This window comes from Strix uralensis, chromosome 11, assembly GCF_047716275.1.
Source record: "Strix uralensis isolate ZFMK-TIS-50842 chromosome 11, bStrUra1, whole genome shotgun sequence".
Taxonomy (NCBI): domain Eukaryota; kingdom Metazoa; phylum Chordata; class Aves; order Strigiformes; family Strigidae; genus Strix; species Strix uralensis.
Window position 1 is genome coordinate 1,427,362 of NC_133982.1, and position 13,097 is coordinate 1,440,458.

The following is a 13,097-nucleotide window of genomic DNA, read 5'->3' on the forward strand; positions in this document are numbered from 1 at the left end:
CCAAAGCACAGCTAGAGCTCAACTTAGCCACAGCTGTTAAAGATAATAAAAATTGTTTCTATAAATTCATTAACAGCAAAAGGAGGATTAGGGAAAATCTCCCTCCTTTACTGGATGCAGGGGGAACCATGGTAACTAAGGATGAGGAAAAGGCTGAGGTGCTCTAGGGGGGGACAGGGATTGGGGCTCAAAGCAAACAAAGCCCGTGGGCACTCGTGTGCTCGGTGGCCACAGACCGTGTAGATGTGGCACTTAGGGACGTGGTTTAGTGGTGGGCTCACCAGTGTTGGGTTAACAGCCTGACCTTAAACATTTTTTCCAACTGGAATTATTCTGATTCTCTGATTCTATTAATTCTCTATTGCTGTCTTGTACCCAGTAAGGGAACGCGACTGCTGGTACCTAAAGTGATTTATTTTTTTTTCGAGAAGGCAAAATTGCCCCTTGGTCTTGTGGTTTAACCCCAGGCAGCAACTAAGCACCATCACCCCCCAGCAGCATGGGGGAAGAGAATTGGAAAAGTGGTGGGTTGAGGTAAGAACAGTTTAATAACTGAACAAGAATAATAACAATAACAATAAATTGTCATGAAAAGGAAATATGTATTCAAATATGGCCATTTTCCTGAGAAGAATTTCATCTCTCCGAGGCTCAGCAGGGCCAGCAACACAGTGACCGCAGGCTCCATCGTGACCTTGGCTTCTGCTGTAGAGATGTCAGGATGAGGGTGGTCTGAGCTGCCAGGGAGCTGACGGAGGGTTCAGCATCTTTCTCCAAGGGCTGGAGGGCTTCAAGAGAAGGAAACAGAGCAGACGTGAACCCCCACTGCCCGCAGAGCCCCCCAGGAGCCCAGGCTCTGTCCCCTGCCCCACCAGCCCCAGCCAGCACAACACTGCCCCTACTCACCGTTGCAGATCTCCCACAGCCTCTCCTGGCTGAGGTTCCTCACGTGCCGCGCAGCAAGACCTGGGGCACAGAGCTAATGTCAGAGCCCTGCTCCCCCTCGGCAGGGCTGTCCTCCGGCAAGGACAGCACCCGAAGGCGGTGGGACCCAGCAAGACCCCCAGCGAGCCCACCAGTGGGGACTAGGGCCGGGCAGCTAGAAATGGGTCCCCGGGGACTCACCGATGAACCTGACGGCCTCCTCTCGCACGGTGGCCTGAGGGTCCTTCAGGTAGGGCAGGCTCTGGTGCAGATACTCATCCACCCTGCTCCTGTTGTGCATTATCTGAGGGAGCACAAGGGCACGGGGCTGGTACGGACCCTCCACAGCCGTCCGGACCAGTCCCTCCTGCCAGCACCCCTGCTCCCTCCCAGTGATTCCCGTCTCCCAGCCAGGAGCCCCGTGGGGCTGAGGGCCAGAGAGAGCCACAGGGAGAGGGGGCTGGGGGTGCTGAGACCCCTGCGTCCCACTGCCAGGGCCCAGATGTGCCGGGGTCTCCTGGAGAAGATCCCTTGAGGGCTGCGTGCTCAAGGGCAGGGAAGGAGGATGCAGCTGGAGCAGCAGGGCTGGAGCAGGACAGAGATGCAGAGCCGCACAGCCCTCCCCAGGGGCACGGCGGGCAGCCCTCGTCCAGCTCGGCCGGGGCGTTTGGGGCTTGTCCTCACCAAGCACTCTCTCATCAGGTGTGTCTGCCCGGTCACGGCCAGGGTGCTGAGCCTCCTCCACCCCAGGAAGTCTGTGCAGGCACAGAAGGTGCCCCAGGAAGCCTGTGGAGAAAAGCAGAGGCTGGGAGATGGCACCAGAGCCCAGGGAAGGAGACCTGGCATCCTCCTGCTTTGGGCCAGGCTCTGAGCTAGGGGGACAGGGTCATCCTGGGATTTGATCCCCCTTCATTCCTGGGGCCATCCCGCGCTCTAGGGGGGGACAGGGATTGGGGCTCAAAGCACACAAAGCCCATGGGGACTCATGTGCTCGGTGGCCACGGGCCGCTGCTGAGCAGGGAAATGTCTGTGCCAGTTTCTCCATCCCTGCTCGTGCTGGGGCTGCAGGGACCCTTCAGGGGGGAGGGCAGCGGCAGTGGGACCAGTGCAGTGGGACCCTGCGGTGACACACAATCCCACTCGCCCTCACTCCCAGGCCACCCCTGTAGTGTCAGCACATCCTTCCCCGCGACACCAATCGCTGGTCACTGCACCTTGGCCACGCTCTCATTCTGGTCATTCATACGGAAGAACAGTGGGAGCAGGACACTCTGCACTTTCTTCACCATTCTTCTTGTGTTTCTCCCCACCACGGTCTTCATCACATCTTTGAAGAGGCGGATGGAGAGCTCCCGCACCTGGCTGGACTCCTGGCAGGGAGGAGGACAGAGGGAGCTCAGCACCAGCCGCTCCTTGCCCATGGGGAGCAGGGGCGTTAGCGTGGCTGATGGGAGAGGAGATGCTCCGGGGTCAGATCCTGAACACAGCAGCTGTCGGCCAGACCTGCAACTGCGGCTCAACGGCCCCGGAGCCCTGAAAGGCCCCGGAAGAGGAGTGGGAAGAGCCCCGCAAGACCACGCAAGGCGAGCCGGGGGACACCCCTGCCCAAATGCTGCCCGCAGGGCTGGGGCTGAAGGTCCTTCACCCATCACCTCAGCTCAGGCAACCACGGCAGCCTTACATCATCAAAGAGCGGCAGGAGCTTCTCCACCAGCCTCAGAGCAATGCGGTTGGCCTCTTCCCACTTCATGTGACAAATCACATTGGTGATGACCACCAGGGCCTTCACCGTGACATTGGTGTTGGCGGCCGGCAGGGTCTCCATGATGTCCGGCAGCAGCGCCGGCATTTTCCTGGCCTGTACAAAACACACCGGTCGCCTTTTTGTGAAGCGGTGAAAGACCCCCCCAGGCACCCCCCAACCCCCTCCAGAGCAGGGAGGGTGCTTGGAGCCATCACCCCACATCCTCCCAGCCGGGGCCAAGCCACCGCATCCCCCAGGCCCCGGCTACCACCATGGCTCCCCTTGCCGACCCCCTGCTCACCATTTTGGGTGTTTTGGAGAGTGTGACGAGGCCCGTGAGCACCAGCGAGAGCATCACCGGGCTGGGACGCCTCAGGTACCTCTGGGCCTTGTACAGGTCAGCAAACTCCTTGTTGTCAATCTCAGAGCAGACCAGCAGCTAAAATGGAGACAGCGGTGAGAGACCAGCAGAGCTGCAGGGCTCCCTCCGCTGTCCCAGCACAGCCCGTGGCAAGTGTCTCCTCTCCCTTTGAAGCCACCTCAGAGTCCCCACGTCTCTGTCCCAGGGCCAGAGCCAGGCAGGGGGATGCAGGCAGGGCGGAAGGCAGAGGGCTACCTGTGCTGGGACAGGCTTGGTGGGGCCAAACCAGCATCGGGTGGGCCTGAGAGTGTGGCACAGGGGTCTGGGAGGAAGAGGAGGAGGAGGAGGATGAGGAAGGCAGAGCGCTGGGGCTGAGTGTGGGTCACTCACAGCCAAGGGGTAGATGCAGGAGTCCTCCGTGGCAGAGCTGAACACCTTGCGCAGCCGGCAGTCCTGCAGCACGCTGAGCAGCTCCGACAAGACTCTCCACAAAGCCCAGCGCGCGGAGATCATCACCTCCCACATGGCCATGGCAGCGCTGCGGAGCCAGAGCAAACTCAGTCGGGCTGCCTTGGCTCCTCCGGACCCCGGCCCTGCCCACCCCCTCATTTCGGGGTGCACGGGGAGGCAGGAGGAGCTTGAGCTCTTCCCCATGGGGCAGGGGCTCTGCTTTGGCCAGCTCTGGCTGAAGGGGGAAGCGTGGTGGGATGGAGAGCCCTGCTCCTCAGGGATAGATATCCCGCAGTTTTCCGTGGGTCTGGCAGCCAGAGTCTCTGGGCCACTCTCCCCATGGGGATGGAGCCCTCAAGGCTGTCAGGGTCGGTACCTGTCACACGCTGGAGAGATGTCCAGCAGGGTCCTGACCACCTCCCTGGGGCTCCACCTGATCAGCAGTAGCAGCAGCGAGTCCAGGCTGCGCCGGGCCGGCTCTGCGCAGATGTGCTCCACGTTTTTGTGGATGCATCTGATAATTTTTGGCACCTGGAAGGGACATGGGTAAGGATGGTGCTGCCCTTCCCATCCCTGCCTGCTGCCTTTACATGGTTTTGGGTGCCCGAGCCAGCCGGGTTAGGGCAGGAGGGAAGAACAAGACTTGACACGTCTTGACACAGGACAGTCCAGTCACGGGGCACTTACATCGCTCATCCAGGATGCAGGGTCTCTCATGGCCATGTGCACGACATCGCTGCCCATCTGCCTGTCATGGACGTCGTCCGCTGTCAAGGCCTCAATGGCCACAAGGAGAATGTCCGTCTTCTGAGAAGGCTGAAGATCTTCCCCAAACGCCTACGGGAGGAAGGACGGGGGGAAGATGTGTCACACTGAGCTTGGCTGAGCAGCTCAACCACCTCTGGCTCCCTTTACTTGCACAAGCAGATGCCACAGACAAGGGTCCCGATGAGGGGGGAGCTCATTACCATTGTCATGATTCTGCTGCGGAGCGAAGGAAGCGACCAGGTACTCTCAGCATCCCATCCCAATTCCTCTGGATTCTCCTCCAGCAGCACCTCATCTGCATGGAAACATGGAAGAGTTGGTAAGACAACAGCCATCTTGGCCAACAAGCCTCTCAAAGGGTGACAAGAGCTTGAAACAGGGGAAACGGGGTCCTGGCGTCAGCCCCCTCACTCACCGATCCGCAGCGGCTGGACCATGGACACCTCGTGGGGCTCCGGCAGAGAGCTGCTCTCCCTGCAACCCCCTGTATCCTCCCAAGCCACCCTGGGGTGCCTGGGGGGTCTCTGCGCCATCCTCAAAAGTGGAGGAAAGTGTATGAGGGACAGTGCGGGGGTTCAGCTTAAGGTAAACACCGGGGGCGGTGGGGAAAGACGTGGGCTGTGCTCAGGAGTCTCCTCACTGTGCTCCTGCCCTGTCCCTTCCCCGTCTTGTCAGACACTGCTTATATAGGGTGCCGTGGGGTGACACGGAGGGGTGTCACAAAGGGGTGTCACAAAGAGGGCTCACATTGTGATGTCACACAGGCTGGGTGGGGCAGGGGTTCTGCTGCGGGGGGTAGGGACCCAGCTCGCCACTGGGCCATGGCTCCTCTCGGGGTGCCCCCAGGCCCCCATCATGTCCCCTCAGGACCTTCCTGTATCCACCGGCTCCTCCCAGAGGGTTCACACACCCCGGCATGGACCCCGGACCTTCTGCCTTGATCCCGACAGAAACACTCCAGACTGCCCCATCTCTCCTTTGCGCTCACCTGAAGCGCCGAGACACCCTGCCCTGCCGCCCCCACAGCCCTGGTCCTGGGAGGGGGTAGCGGGGAAAGTGCCCCCTCCACGCCTGGCGCCCTCCGAGGAAGCGAAGCGCCGCTCTGTCCTGCCCCCCCACCAGCCCCCGCCGTCTCTGCCCCCCCCGTGGGGACCCACGGGAGGAGGGAGCCTCGCCCGGCCCATGTGAGGGAGCAGCCACTCTGGGTGAGTACAGCGGGACCCTGGAACGGCGGCAGGTTTTGGGGGGGAAAAGGGGAAAAACAAAACAGAAAAGCAGTTTCACGCCCCTCGGGCTGCCACGTGTCCTGCCATCCTGCTCTCCTCCAAAACAGCTCCTGGATCGGGAGGTTTGGGGGTAGCTCTGAGCACACCCAGCATGGCCTGGGCACTGCGGACGGGGGTGGAAGGTGGACAGGAGCCTTCTCTGACCGGCGGTGTCTGGTTTCTCTCCCCAGAGTGCCAGCATCTCATCAGGTGGTGTTTGTCCTCGCGGCCTTCAGACAGACCATCTCTGGAGGACATTTTCAACCACTCCTGGCTGCGAGGCACTCACCTGCCCTAGGAGATGGCAGAGACCCCACCTGCACGGTTTGGCCCGGGACCCTGGCACATAACAGCTCCAGGCTTCTCCTGGCCATAAGAAGCAAAGAAGACCAGGCTTCCTCACCACCGCAGCACTGAGCAGGGATCGTCGGGAACACGCACATTCTGTCCTGAAGCTGGGCTGGAGACCTGATCTTCCAAGTGCTGGTGGCCACCACCCCACCCAGCTGTCCTGGGCTCCATCTGAATGACCCTGTCTTGTTTGCTGGTCTTGCCAGTAATTTTTTTTTTATTTTTTGGTTTTGGTTCTGTTATTGGTGGAGAGAGGAGACCTTTTTGCAAACCATCTGGTTTTGGTGGCTCCCAAACATCTCCCTGACCACCTGAATTCGGGATGGCGAGAGGATCAGAGACCTTATTGCAAGAGAAGCTTCAACGGGGGAAAAACAGTGGCCAAATGGCTGCCTCCTCCGCTGTCACCGTGCTCGAGTGCCTTCAGCTGAGATCTGGGCTGTGCTGGAGGAAATACTTGAATTTCCCTACACTGCTGCTTTTCCAAGAGTCGCCTGGGCATGTACTTCCTTTTCCCCCTTCAAAAAGAAAACAGGTCAGAAGACACCTGGGAGCCAAGCAGGCGATCCCTCACCTCCTGTGCCTCCACCTCGCCTGGATTTTCTGGGTTTCTTTGCTTCCCGGTGCCCTCACGAATGCACAAACAGTGCAAACCAACAGAGCTGTAAATGTGTTCAGTTATATAGGGGCGAAGTTTGATGTACAGTTGTTAATAGTGATAATGTTTTACCTTTTTTTCTTTTTTCCAGTTTTTGTTTTTAATTTGTTTCCATGGATTTGTTTATTACAGAGAGAGTTCTAGCCAGCAGGATAACTTATTTATTTATTTATAATTCCCATGAGTTTCCAACCCACGCTTGCTCCCACAGCTGCTGCCCCCCCGGTTTTCTGTTCGGGCCTTCCCTCCGTGTCTGCCCCGTGCCCATCCCCACCCGCAGTGTTTCTGGCTGGCGGGGTGCGGAGCGGCTGCCTGCTCCCCAGCTCTCTCTGTACAGAGTTCTGGTTGCTCTTGTTCCCTTGCCAGGTGTTTTGGTTTTCCCCGCGGGTGTCTTGTTTGGGGCTGGGGAGGGGGGAGCTGCTCCGGGCTGTCCGCGCTGTCAAGTCTTTATATGTTTTAGCTGGCGGGTTTTTTCTTAGTAGTTCATATTGTACAGGGAAATTCAGAAATTTTGTATTTTGTTAGTGCGGTTTTAAATAAAAACAAACCACTTGACGTGACGGAGACATCCCTTTACTGCGGGGCGGGATGAAGGATGCTGCGAGCGTGCTGGGTCCCGGTGGCCACACCGTGGCGTGGCTACTGCAGGGCTACTGCGGGACCGCCCGTGTGTCTCCAGCTGAGACTAACCCCAAAGGCTCGCTGAGCCACGTCAGCCAGGACCAGCCAGCGACAGCCCCATGGGGAAGGCTGGACCCATCCCTCGGCGGGGTGTTTCCAGGGCCGACAGCTCCTGGCAGGTCTGGGAGGGATCGACGGGCTGTGGAGCCCTTTGCGTTTCCGTTCACCCGCAGGCTGGTGCAGAGCGTGTGCTGGGGACGGCGAGGGAACAACCATCAAAGTGACCTTGTGAAAGGCCGGGTGTTGTCAGCCACAGTAAATTTCAGTCAGGCAGATCCTGTTGCTCCGGCTCTGTTGGCGTGGAGCAGGTGTTGGGTGCCGGGTGCCGGGGGTGAAGAAAGCCGCCGGCGGGCTGTGCCCACCTCCAGCTCGGCTGCGGCGAACGCGGAGCGAGAGGAAGTTGATCTTGGGATTACGAGAAGTCGGTCGCTGTCAGTCAGCGGCGGTAACGCTTCGCTCGAGCTTTTACCCTCCACCCTGTCAAACCCCATTTCCCAGCTCTGCGGTGCTCCGGCTTTGGGGGTGGTGGTTTTGGTTTTTGTTTCCACTTTGGATTTTTTTTTTTTAAATTAACGTGCTGAATTTTGAAGCCCTGTTCCTGCTTGACCTCATGGCGCACCTGCTGCGCTGCGCACGCAGGGCTGTGTCTGCCCCAAGGAAGGGGCTCGTTTCCCCTTCTGCAGGTTACTTTGCAAGTCCCCCAGATCTCAGACAACAAGACCGTCCTTTCCTTTTCTTGCCCCTGGGCTTTCTTGCTTAAACCCCCTGTGCCCAGGCAGCAGTCCCTCTCCCAGGCTCACCCCGGGCTCGAAAGCCAGGGGGCTGCTGTGCGAGGGAATGGGGGGTCCTGGAGCCACGTCCCAGCCTCGTGGGGTGACCTGGTGTGCTGTGTCACTGCTGTGCCTCTGTCTTCAGCAGAAAGCCTTAACTCAGTTTGTTTGTTTTGCCTTTTTTTTTTTTTTTTTAAACTCAGCTGCATCTTTCATCTCCTCAGGGCTGCTCCAAGCAGGAAGCGCAGCTCCACACACCTTCAAAGTTTAGGCCTGTTTTGAGATGTGGTTTGTATTTAACCTCCTCTCTCGCTCGCTTTTTCCCCGGACCATCTGGGAAGCTGCTCTTACACAAAGCAAACCTCCCCGCCATGCTGCCTGCTACCGCGAGGAGCCTGAGCCCCTCGGGTGGCCGCTGTCCCCCTCGGCACCACCGAAACGCTCTGGCGGCTGCCCCGGCTGCGGGCTGAGCTCAGCCCCCCCTGCCCGTAAACGCTGGCTGACTGCTGCGGTGTTCCTTAGAAAACTCGCCGCAGAAAGGCTGAGCAGGTCGGGCGCGGGGCTGGGGTTTCACAACTTTTTATTGCTCCCTGCTGTCAGCAGGGGAAGGACCCACATTTCGGAAAGCAGAAAAAAACGATGAAGCAGGAGCAGGATGAGATTTCAGACTGTTGGACCTCCCGCTCTGGGAGCACCAGAGTCCTGCGGATGGCTGAGGACTTGCAAAGGGCCAGCACTCATCACACCTGTGGCTTCCTGTACCCACCCAACCCCAGCAAAGGTGCTTGGTGATGCAGAAAGGACTGGCCAGGGCAGCCTGCAGCCACGGCAACAGCGAGGGTTGTGTTTTGCACATCCCTGTCTGGGACTGAGAGATGAGCAACAGCCAAACCCCTGCCACGGCTGGAACAACGCAGATGAGCACCGAGGAGAAAAACCCCCTGGGGAGCGGGGGCCGGGCTCGGGCAGGGACCCGCAGAGCTGGAGACTCAGAGGTGGCATGTCACCCCACGTCCTGCCACAAGGAGAACATCCAGCTGCCCCCGAGGCAGCGTCTGAAACCCTTTGGCCCTTCTCAGCACAGTGAGGCACAGGAGCTATTTTAAACACCTGCCTTAGGATGGGGTGAATTATCAGCAAACCAGGTGTCCCACGGCTCCGCCCCCCAGTAATGAATCCCTGTGGAAGTCGGCCTCCAAAGGCTTTTTGCCGACAGCCTGTGTGGCAACAGCACCACCTCCACCGGGCAGGTGGGGAAACTGAGGCACGGTGCCCCAACCTGCTGGAGATCTTCTGCAGTGGAGCTTGGGCTCACCTGCCTTTCCCTGCCCTACCCCTCCTTAGGCTGGGACCAGCCGCAGAGGAGCTCCCAGCTTTAAACCCCTGATGGCCCCACATCCCCCAGGCAGGGGATTTAGTGCTCCAGGAGTCGAGACTAAAGCCCTGCACCCCCCTCAGCATGAACCCGGGGTGAAGCCTGTCCCTTCCCAGCCCTCCTCTGAAAAACAAACCCCGTGCTGTGACAGTGGGGGCGGCCAGGTGCTGGTGTCAGGCACCTGTAGCCCCGCTCCAGACCAGAGTCTCATGTGTTGGGGTTTACACCGACCTTCCTGAGAGTGGGATCTGCGCTCACCCTGCCTGCGTGACACGTCGAAACTGCATCCCTCGGCCGGAGAGTTGGTGGGGGTTTTTATGAGGAAAAAAACACTTTATTCACTGTAAAACAAACAAATAAACAACAACCGCAAAACCTTCCAGTGTGTAAAGTTGAGTCAAATTTCGCAGCTTCAGCCAAGGAAACATATTTTTTAAAGGGGAAACCAGTGTGATTCTTTCATCCTTTCCCAAGCTGTTGGTCCCCTCTCTCCAGGGTAATATTTCTGTGTCCCTGATCACTGTGTTTATCACAGCTGGGAGGGGGTTAAGCCACCCAAACATGGAACAGCTGCTCCTGTTTCATACTGAAGCAGCCGCTGCAGTGACCCTGCAGGGACACCCCGGCACGCGTGTGCACCTGAACGGCTGCAGGGACGAGATCTCCCCCCGCTGCAGAAGCTCTTCAGGAAGGTGCAGGAGGCGCAGGCGCAGCCCCCACCTCGCTGCTGGTGTTGGGGGGCGGCCCCAGAGTCGAGGGGGGGGCCCTATAGCGCTGGAGAGGAAAAAAAGAGGGTGTGGGACCCTACAGATCCCCGTAATGCCCCATAGGGGATCGGGGGGGTTGGGGGGGCTGTACCCTGGGGTCCCCCCATGGAGGCTGGCTGGGGGGGTCCGCCTGGAGGAGGGAAGGTGTGGAGGGACACTCTCAGGATCTATAGGGGCCCTACAGACACACACGAGACCCCAGGAGCACCCCCCAGGCCCTCCAGCCCCCACAGCGCCGCCCTATAGATGCCCCATAGAGCACCCACAGCCCCTACAGAGCCCCTCTACAGCCCCCCCAGCCCCTGTAGAGCCCCCATAGAGCCCCCCCAGCCCCTATAGCGCTCCCTATAGCCCCCCCAGCCCCTATAGAGCCCCCCCCAGCCCCATACGTGTGGGGCCATCCCCATCCATTATTGGCAGCAAATCGGCCACCAGCAGCCCCTGGGAGCAGGAAGAGGAGCCGCTCCCAGTTCACACCAGTACAGACCAGTATAAACCAGTGACACCCCCACTCTACCCCCTCTGTACATCCCTGGGCACCCCCAGCATAGCCCAGTGCCCCGCCCACCCCTCCCAGTGCCACCCAACCTCCCCCCAGTCCCTCCCAGTATAGCTGTGTGCTCCCCCCAGTCTCTCCCACTACCCCCCAGTCACTCCCAGTCCCCACTCACCTCAGCCCCCCCTCCAGGATGTCAGTGAAGCACTGGGGGTTTGGGTGCTGGTTCGGGGCGGGGGGGGGGGGGGGGGGGGGGGAGGGGGGCGGCGGGGGAAGAGTCAGAGCCCTCCCAGTGCCCCCCAGTAAATCTCAGTGCCTCCCAGTACATCCCAGTATGTGCCAGTGACTCTCCTAGCACTCCCCAGTATACCCCAGTATGTCCCAGTGCCCTGCAGTACATACCAGTAACACTCCCAGTGCCCCCCACTATGTAGCAGTGACATTCTTAGTGCTCAGCAATATATCCCAGTATGTCCCAGTGCCCCCCCCAGTCTGTCCTAACAACCTTCCCAGTGCCCCCCAGCACTCACAGCCAGCAACAGGTCCAGCTCGGCACACAGCAGCAGGACATCAGCAGTGACAGTGGCCACACGGGGGATTTGGGGACCCCCCGCCCCAGGGGAGAAATTCAGCTCCTTCCCCGTCTCCTCCGTGTACCCCAACAGCTGCAGCACCCCCTGGCCCCCCTGAGGGGGAGGGGCACTGTCACTCGGGGAGGGACTTGGGCTATGGGGAGGGGGGGCAATTGGGGTATCCCAGGGGGGGAATTGGGGTCCTACAGCAGAATACTGGGGTGCTGTAATGGGATACTGGGGTGATATGAGGGATACCGGGGTGATACTGGGAGTTCTGCGGTTGTATGGGGGAATACTGGGGTGCTATAGGGGATATTGGGGTGATATGGGGGATTGGGGTCCTATAGCAAAATACTGGGATGCTAGAGAGGGATATTGGGGTTCTGTGGGGGATACTGGCGTGATACAGGAGATATTTGGGTCCTATAGCAAAATATTGGGGTGCTTGAGAGGGATATTGGGGTGCTATTGGGGTTCTATGGGGAATATTGGGGTGATACGGGGGGGTTGGCGTCCTATAATAAAATATTGGGGTGCTAAAGAAGAACATTGGTGTGATATTGGAGTTCTACAGGGGATATTGGGGTGATACGGGGGGATTGGGGCCCTTGAGGTTTTGGGGTGCCAGTGCAGGTTTTGGGGTACCTGCACGGCATCGACAGTGCCGCGGCAGACGGGGTTCCCGAAGCGGACGGCGCGGCAGTGCCGGGGGGGCTGGGCCACAGCAGGTTCTGGCCGTACTTCTCCAGGATGCTGAGCACCATCCGCAGCCCCCCCAAACCCTGGGGCTGCCCCCCCGGCGCCTGGGGGGGACAGGGAGGGTCAGGGGGAGCCCCCAAACCTCCACCGCACCCCCACATCCCCCCACTCCCCCTCCCACCACCCCCCATACCCCATTTCCCCATATTTTGGGTGCCCCCCTCCTGCATTTTGGGGTTCCCCCGCCGTACCAGGCACAGGTTGTCATGCAGCAGCGGGGCCCCATCCAGGTGCTGACACTTGTCTCGGGGGGGCAGGGGGCCCCCAAAATCGGGCTCAGCTCAGCCGGCATCACCTCCCCAGGGTCCTGGGTCAGAGCCACCTCCAGTGCCGCATGCAGCGCCCCGAGATCGGGCAGGGGGGCCCCTCGCTGCCCCCTGGGGTTTGGGGGGACCTCCCTGGGTCGGGGGGTGGCCCCTCGGAGCGGTCCGCGATGGGGGGACACCCCTGGGAGGACCCCGTGGTGTGGGGGGAGACCTCAGGATCTCGGGGGGGGCCCTCAGAGGCCTCCGGGATGGGTGGGGACCCCCCAGGGTGTGTGGGGAGCCCCCTCTGCCGGGTCGGGGGCGCTGGGCTCGGCCTCTTCCACCATCACCTGAGGGGTGAGAAACGGGGAGAAAAAGGGAAATTGGGGGGAGGGTGTGATAGCGAAAATAACGAGTTAACGGGGCAGTGGTGGCACTTATGGGGGCGCACCCCTCACCTGGGGTCCCCGAGGGGTTCTGCCCCCCAAAACCCCCCTGGCGGGGGGGGGGGGTCCCTCTCCCCACACTGTCAGGGGGTCCCATCCCCCGCTACCAAGTGCCCTGTCAGGGGGGTCCCCGGGGGTGGGAATGGGGGTGCGTGAGGGTCCGGGGGTACCAGGGAGAACTCGGGGAGCCCCGTCCCCAGCGTGGGGGGTGCCGCGGGGAGGGGGCGCCCAGCGGGGAGCCTCTGCCTACCTCAGGGGCCGGCAGAGAGGAGGGCGGGGAGAGGAGGAGGAAGAGGAAGAGGCAGCGGCGACAGCGCCCGCCCCAACCGGCGCCGCCTCAACAGGGAAAGCGCCTTCCCACCCTGCGGCCCTCACGCCGCGCCAGCCCCGCACCCGAACAGGCTGCCCTCACCCGACATGGCAGCCGTGGCGTCACTCCGCACCCCCCTCCGCGTCCTGCGC

At 60.5% G+C, this 13,097-nt stretch overlaps 1 long non-coding RNA gene across 3 annotated transcripts; it reads right to left on the reverse strand.

The window, feature by feature from the left end:
• Positions 1-9,659: 9,659 nt before the first annotated feature.
• LOC141948396 (uncharacterized) lies at positions 9,660-13,076 on the reverse strand. Of its 3 annotated transcripts, XR_012630455.1 has the most exons (5): positions 12,886-12,995; positions 12,136-12,539; positions 11,831-11,988; positions 11,141-11,296; positions 9,660-10,121 (listed from the first exon to the last, which is right to left on the reverse strand). It is a non-coding gene; the product is annotated as an uncharacterized LOC141948396 (long non-coding RNA). The 3 variants fall into 3 exon arrangements; XR_012630454.1 differs by lacking the exon at positions 12,886-12,995 and adding an exon at positions 13,048-13,076 and having other exon boundaries at positions 11,141-11,988; XR_012630453.1 differs by having other exon boundaries at positions 11,141-11,988.
• Positions 13,077-13,097: the final 21 nt, after the last annotated feature.